Below are 7694 nucleotides of genomic sequence, written 5' to 3'. Positions count from 1 at the left end.
AGAAAAATTAACATTGTAAAGTAAGAGATAAGGGGCAAGGACTGGTAGGATTGCCATACACAGCGGTGTAGATTGTTTAGTATGCAAGGGCCCTTGGCAATGGGGCGAGTAGAGGCTAGAGCAGGGCTAGGCTCACCTGGAGAAAGGGGAGACTTTTATTTGATTTGCACAAAGATACTATATCTTTGCCAAGCCACTTACTCATTGTGCTGTATTCAGATGGGGTAAGGAAGGGCAATTCCCTTTAATTCTGGTGAACTGGATTCCTGGTGGTTCTGGCCACTGGAAAATGTCGATTAGGTGTCACAATGAACAGGTTAATTACAGATTGTGGCAACAAAATGGTGGATACTGACAAAGGGAGGGCTGGGAGAGCTAAGAATATAAACAGATAAAGAGTAGTTTTGGATAGAAGCCAGTAATATTTTGCTCTCTTCTTCACAAGAAAGTCATGGTATATCGTGCCTGTTTGAAGTACAGGCCAAAAGGAAGTTTCCAGGCTGGTTACCTACTCCCTGTTAGTCTTTGATTTTGTTCATATATTTACTTAAAGGTCACTCATTAATGAGAAAATGAATATCATATTTGTTTTTCAAAGTATGCCATATATTTTTAATTGCGTTACCCAAACTTTATTTTCCTATGAATTTATATTTTATGTAATGATCACCTGATGGAATAATAGCAATTTAGGTGATGTTATTTAAATGTACTATTTTGTAACGTCTGTGACCAGAATACGAGATTAGACTACTGCTTAGAAAAAAACCAAAAAAACAAAAAAACAACTTTTATCATCACAGAACTTTTTTCATCACTTAATTAATAAAATATTTTATGTAAACTGGACTTGCCGACGATGGATATCCCAGACGACAGAGAATTCATAACACCATTTTCTACATCCACTTAGAAAGCCTGTTGGGTTCAAAATGGTAGTAACACACCATTTTCTTTAGTTACCTCAGGCATCACTTGCTGTTTTGAACAGTGCAATGGATCCCAATTTAAAAGTTGAGTTTTAAAGCGATCAGTTATCAGGACTCTCCTACTGGTTCCCAAATCAAACAAGCTCACTCAATGATTATGACTAGGTTAGAAATCATGCATAAGCCTTCTTGAAACTGAATCTGGTTATTTGTACCACCAGATCTACAGACTTTCTGCAATCTCATAACTTTCAATGATTCTTGAAAATAATCCACAGGAAACATCACCACATTCAAATGCAGCCATACTTCTCAGACCATGTCTGGGCACCATGACTTAAACTTGATCACTTCTTATTTATCAGAAATAGAAAGGATAAGAATTTACAGTAATCATATCTTCACGCTGGACCTTATTTATTCAGAAAATATTTAATAAAATTTTACTATGTTCAAGTAAACATGTGGGACAGAAAGACGAATAACACTCAGGTAGCAACTTGAGAAAAGAGATAATTTGCCCAGTAGAGAAAAAAAAGAAGTTCAAGTGACCAACTTCACAATCTGCCCCAAATTATAGTTAAGAACCATAAAAGAGATATTAATAATGTGTTCTCTGAGAAAGATGTCATTGTTTACAACTGAAAAAACTTTCATAGGGGAGCTGACTCTTTACCCAGATCTCAAAATACTTGTAGAATTCTAATAAGATATAACAGGGAGGGATACTAGGGATGAAAATAGGATAAACAAAGGCATGAAGATTGAATTGCATAGACACAGACAAAAGGATTCAAAAGATAAATTAAATTGGAGAAGATGGTGCAGTTTAGTATCCATTGTTTAAATGGTCTTTTTTTTAAAACCTAATCACATGTGACAACCAAAATGTTCAATTGCTGTTATTATCTCGAATACTGATTACTTCAAAATTACAGAAAAGATTCACAGAGAAATGGTGCTGTCTCTTTTCTGAGTATTCGTTAGAAACAATGCTTATTTTTGTTGATGTTTTAATAACTAGAGAATGGGTGTGACCCCAATTTTGATGAAGGTGGCTGGCAACTATAAAGTCCAGACCCTCATTACAAACACTAGTAGTGGGCATTATGGCCACCTCCTCAGAACTAGTGTTATCAGTCTCCCAATTGATAGTGCCTAGGCTTAATGATGGACCCAGCCTCAAAAAGGGCTTCATTGCACAAAGGGTATCATCTTTCTCCTTGGCAATGGTATGATCAGGAAGAAGATGTGAACAAATCATTGCAAATGAGATGGGAAAGGCAATATGGTAAAGTGTTCTGGAAGAGTTCTTACTGCCAAGGACAGTCCTAGGAAGCTATCTTTTCTCAACTGTTGGACAACTTTACCAACCACCATGTTTTCCTCAGATTGTAACCAACGATGCTTTAGACTTGGGTCGATATTTTATTTAAAAAAAAAATTTTTTGTTTTTCAATTACAGTTGATATACAATATTATATTTGTTTCAGGTATATAACACAGCGATTAGACATTTATATACCTTCCAAAGTGATCACCCTGATAAATCCAGTACCCATCTAACACCATGCACAGTTATTACAATACTACTGACTATTCCTATGCTGTACTCCACATCCCCATGACATTTTGTATCTACCAATTTGTACCTTTAAACCCCTCCCCACTTCACCCATTCCCCTAACGCCCTCATCTGGCAACCATCAAAAATGTTCTCTGTATCTACGAGTGTATTTTGCCACATTTTTTTTTCCACTTATTTTTCTTTGAAGAATTAAAGTATTTTAAATTTTGGTGAAGGATACATGATTGTGAGCTATTTTATCATTGTGCGCTGTCTAATATGGTACTCATAAGCCACATGTGGCTACCGAGAACATAAAATGTGACTAGTCCAAAGTGAGATGAGTTACATGCATAAAACGCACATGAGATTTCAAAGACTTAGCACAAAAAACCCACAAATGTAACATATCTCGGTAATTTTACATAAATTACATGTCACAATGATATTTTAATACACCAACTTTAATAAAATATTATAGTATTTAAATAATTTTGCATGATTTTTTTTTTACTTTTAATAATGTGACTTAGAAATTTGTATTCTCATATGTGACTTGAATAATATTTCTTTTGGTCATCGCTGATATAGATTTTTTTCTTTATTTAAAATATTTCATGATTAAAACACTTAAAATAAAATTAAAATCTGTTTAATACTTAAAATTTTCTTCTGTAGAGAAAATATTTTATTGTAAAGGTTAATAAAGGTAAACTCTAGGTATTTATGCAAAATTATAATATTTTATCCATCTCCTCTTCCCAAAGCGGTAGAGAAACTATATTCTAGAGATCTGGGGTGACAACACATTTTCCAACTCTTTTTTGTGCTTCAAAGAGGTAGAATGAAGTAATAGTGGTGATGTCATCTTTTCTTCCCATGTTCTTGCAATATAAATCTGCTCATTAACTGGGTTTTTAATTACTCTTATTAAAAGATCTTGATTTCCCTGACCTTCTTGATACTCATTACTAAGTGTTTTAAAGCCTGGAGACTAACAGTTTTAATTTCGGGGCCAAATTAACCATAAGATAACATATAAGTCCAAGAAATTATAATGATTATAATAAGATGGGTAAAGATATTTTTCTATAATGATTCTTTAGAGTTGTGTTAATATTAATTTATATGACTATCAGAATCATACAATAAGTTTTCTTTATCATGCCCTCAAGCTCTCAAATCTTAATTGAAAATCTATAATTTAATTTTTAATTTAGTTAGTAAAATATTTTTCTTAACCATAAATAGGATATTTGCTAAAAATTCCACATTGAAGATATAAAAATAGTAAAAACAAAATTGTCCATAAGCCCATCATCCAAAAACATAATAATTAACATTGTATAATATTATTTTTAATCAATATATACATATATCTATACAGTTTTTAAGTATAATATTATATACTTATGAATTTCTATAAATTTCATTAGCATCATTACAAAATGTGCTTCGTTTACAAATGTACAGTTAGGCCATGATTTACTTAAACACTCTCATATTTGGAATCTTTCATTTTAAGAGATGAAAAATGAGATCAAAAAGTTTAAAACATAGTTACACAAATGTATTGCCAACTATTCATTAATTAAATTGTTGAAGTATAAAATGTTAATATGGGATATGATGAATAAATAATCTGCTACCTTTTCAATTGTACGTTGGTTGTTTTGAAGGGATATTTTCGAGGGTATTTATTACATAATTATTGCCTCAGAATACTTCAGCACTCGAAGTTTCACATTTATATAAATAAATTTTTGGTGATCTTATAATATGGCCAGTCAATTAGAATGCAGTGTGGAGTAGTAGGGAAAAAAAAGAAGTTCATTGGGTCCACAATTAGATTCTCCCTCAGATTCTGGGACTTAAACTAAATCTCAGTCTCTGCACTATTAAAATGGATATAATTTCTAATTGCAAAATGGTTGTGAAAGTTAGACATAAAAATACAAAATGTCTACATTATCTGGTACAGATGAAACGTTCACCCAATTCCAGCACCAGATTTTTGTTAAACACTAATTTTCAACTATTAGGGAAAGGTTCCCAAGTTTATATCTTCACCAGAGAGAGTACAGTTTTATCTGTGTCTCAGAGCCTTAACGATGCAGCAAAATATTTCTTGAATTGCTCCTTCAAGTTTCATTTCAATTCATAGATTAAACTTTAGATGTTCTATAGAAGTACTTTTTATTTGGTATTTGGTTTTCTTTCTTTCTCTCCCCCATTCTTTTCTATCTCTCTCTCTCTCTCTCTCTCTCTCTCTCTCTCTCTCCAGCCTTCTTTCCCTCCCTTTCTCCCTCCTTCCCTCTCTTTCTATTCTCCCTTCCTTCCTCCCTCATCTATCTATCTATCTATCTATCTATCTATCTATCTATCTATCTATCTATCTATCTATCTATCTAGTTTCTTTCTTTCTTCTCCATAGGGACCAATTATGAGGATGTATTTGAAATTTTATTCTACAGAAATATGTTGGATGCTTATTGTTTTCAGTCAAGCACCAAAGAATTCTTCCAGAATTATAGACATTATGTCTCACTATAGTTCTGATATATTGGTATGCTAAAAAACAGTGAGAAGATTTATTTTCAAGGATTCGCTTATTTTTAAAAAATGGGCAAATAATTTATGAGAAAATTCAAGGACAGTAAACTAAGAACAAATGGTAAGCTTCTCTTATATCAAAAGTTAGCCTAATCTGAATTTGGCACAATATTCGTTTTATTTAATAGGTTGAATACCACTCAAATACACAATCTATCATTTGGCCAATATCTTCTTTTCACAGGCTAGTATCTAATATCTTTTTATCTCTAAACTTATTAAGTGTCATCTTTTTAAACACATATTTGTTAGTTAGATGTTAGCAGCCATGTTAAGTAATCTGGATAAATTTGTTTGATGACACATTTCCTACCAAATGGCATTTGAAGTTTTAATGGGGAGAAAGACAAATAGTCAAATAATTACAGAACAGAGAAATAAATGCTATAAATGGGCATCAATAAAGAACATGTAGGAACATAGAGAAAGGATATGTAACCCATTCTTAAGGAATCAATAAACACACTCAAGAGGTATCCATCTAAGTCAAGCATTGAATGACAGGGCTTGACATCCAAGTGAGTGGAGAGTGAGAAGTAGGGCATTCACAATATAAGAAGTAACAAGTGCAAGGGCCTAAAGGAAAGAAAGTATGGTACTTCAGGAAAACAAAAAGGTGTTCAATAATATGCAATCAGAGGATTCAAGGGGGAAAAAGAATGTTGAGAAATAAGGCAGAGAGGTAAAAAAACACCAGATCAGAGAAAGAAACTATAGATAGTAGATATTGTAAGTCATATTGAGAGACTTTCTTCAAGTGAGTGCTGTATAAAGTGAAGGATTCAGAAAGGAGTGTGGTATAAAAAGCACTCACCGAATTCATATCCTGAATATGGAAAATGCTGTGAAAGAGGTGATAGAAGAGAAATATGATTAAAAATACTGGCTGCAATTTCACTGAAATTGCAGGTGAAAATGCAAATAAATTAAGCAAGTAGTAAAGGGATATGAAAGGAGAAATTTTAAAAATGATAAAGACAGTAAGATTCTTCAGAACTTCTGCTAGATTAGATGTCGCCTGCTCCCTTAAGTCAAGTTTGACACTCAAATTATTGAGTTAAATATTTTGGCCAATCAAATAGGCAGATGGATGGTGGTGCTACCAACTACAATAGCAACTAACCTACAGGTGTAACTGGGGGTGGGGGCATTGAGTCCAAATAGTCTGGGTTCAAATAGCTGGTTAGTGGCAGACCTGAAACTGTGCTTTTATCCACTAGCCACCAAAGGGAATACAGAGATATGTATGCAAGTCTCTATTCCAGGAAACCTGAGGAATCATTTATAATGTTTCAAAATGCATATCGTAGCCACAAATGAATAGAGACTCTGAAAATGGCTAATAAATTTGAGTTAGAAATAATTTGGCTTTATCACCTTGAATAATCTGTTTTTACAACTATCGAAGCATTATATCAGAGGCCAAAAAAGCACAGTATATAATGATTACCCAGAAAAATCAGAAATGCACGTGTGTGAGTGTGCACACACACGCACACAGACGCATACACACACAGTCAAGCATTGAATGACAGGGCTTGACATCCAAGTGAGTGGAGAGTGAGAAGTAGGGCATTACTTCTTAGATGGATTTGGGTTCTCATACCTGCTTTATACTCCTGGATAGCAGGTGTTCAATCAAAATGGTTAATATACTTTTAGTGGGTCTCATATCTTTTAAAAGCAGATAATTAGAATTATTCACAGATAGTCTGAAGTCATGAATAATTCATTCCTTCACATCAATAAAATAATTATTGAATATTTTTGTTCTTTGCTTTCTATTTCAATAAAATTGCTCATGTTGTGGCACCGTCATAGGACTAAACTTTCTAAATATGTCAAATTAAAATGATCCCTAGAGTATGGAAAATGTTCAGCAGATTGAGAACTTTCCAGAAGTTTTATTTGTATAAAAGCCTTTCAGGGTTAAATATTTAAAAAATATTCTATACCAATACATATGCCAATTGTAATTCATTGTCAGTTCTAACTAGATAGTTTTAGTCTTAACTAAATATTTCTTACACAAACCATTCTGAAAGATGGTATACCCATATATTCATATATGAGTGTTTTAAAATACATACACACACTACATATTATAAAAGAAGATGACTTTTGCTTTATTTTAAAAATCGAGACTAGATATTATCATTTTAGCAGGTGAAAAGCAATAACGATTGATTGCAAAATATAGACTTTATAGACTTTAAAACTGTAACTTTAGCATTTTATTTCATTGAAAATAAGGAATTTGGGTGCTATATGGCAAAACATATCTGATGGCTAATCTTTGATTTTTCAAAATGAAATTTTTTGAATAATCTAAGAATATAACAATAAATCTGAAAGCAATTCTATGAAAATTAGCTTAAAATTTTTTTTGTAGTAATATGATAAGCAAAAGCTGACATTTCTCAAATATCTATGATAATGATGTGTCATCCTCATTTAAAAGGGGTTTGATGTTACAGGGATTTTTTTTATCCAAAAAGGCAATAGAGAATACATTATATTCTGGAAATAAAAATTTTAAATAATTTGTCAGCAATATAGATGTTTACATTGTGAAGTTCCTATGA

The sequence above is a fragment of the Pteropus alecto genome, unplaced genomic scaffold (assembly GCF_000325575.1).
Source record: "Pteropus alecto unplaced genomic scaffold, ASM32557v1 scaffold42, whole genome shotgun sequence".
NCBI classification, from domain to species: Eukaryota; Metazoa; Chordata; class Mammalia; order Chiroptera; family Pteropodidae; genus Pteropus; species Pteropus alecto.
Note: the sequence above shows the minus strand (reverse complement) of the source record.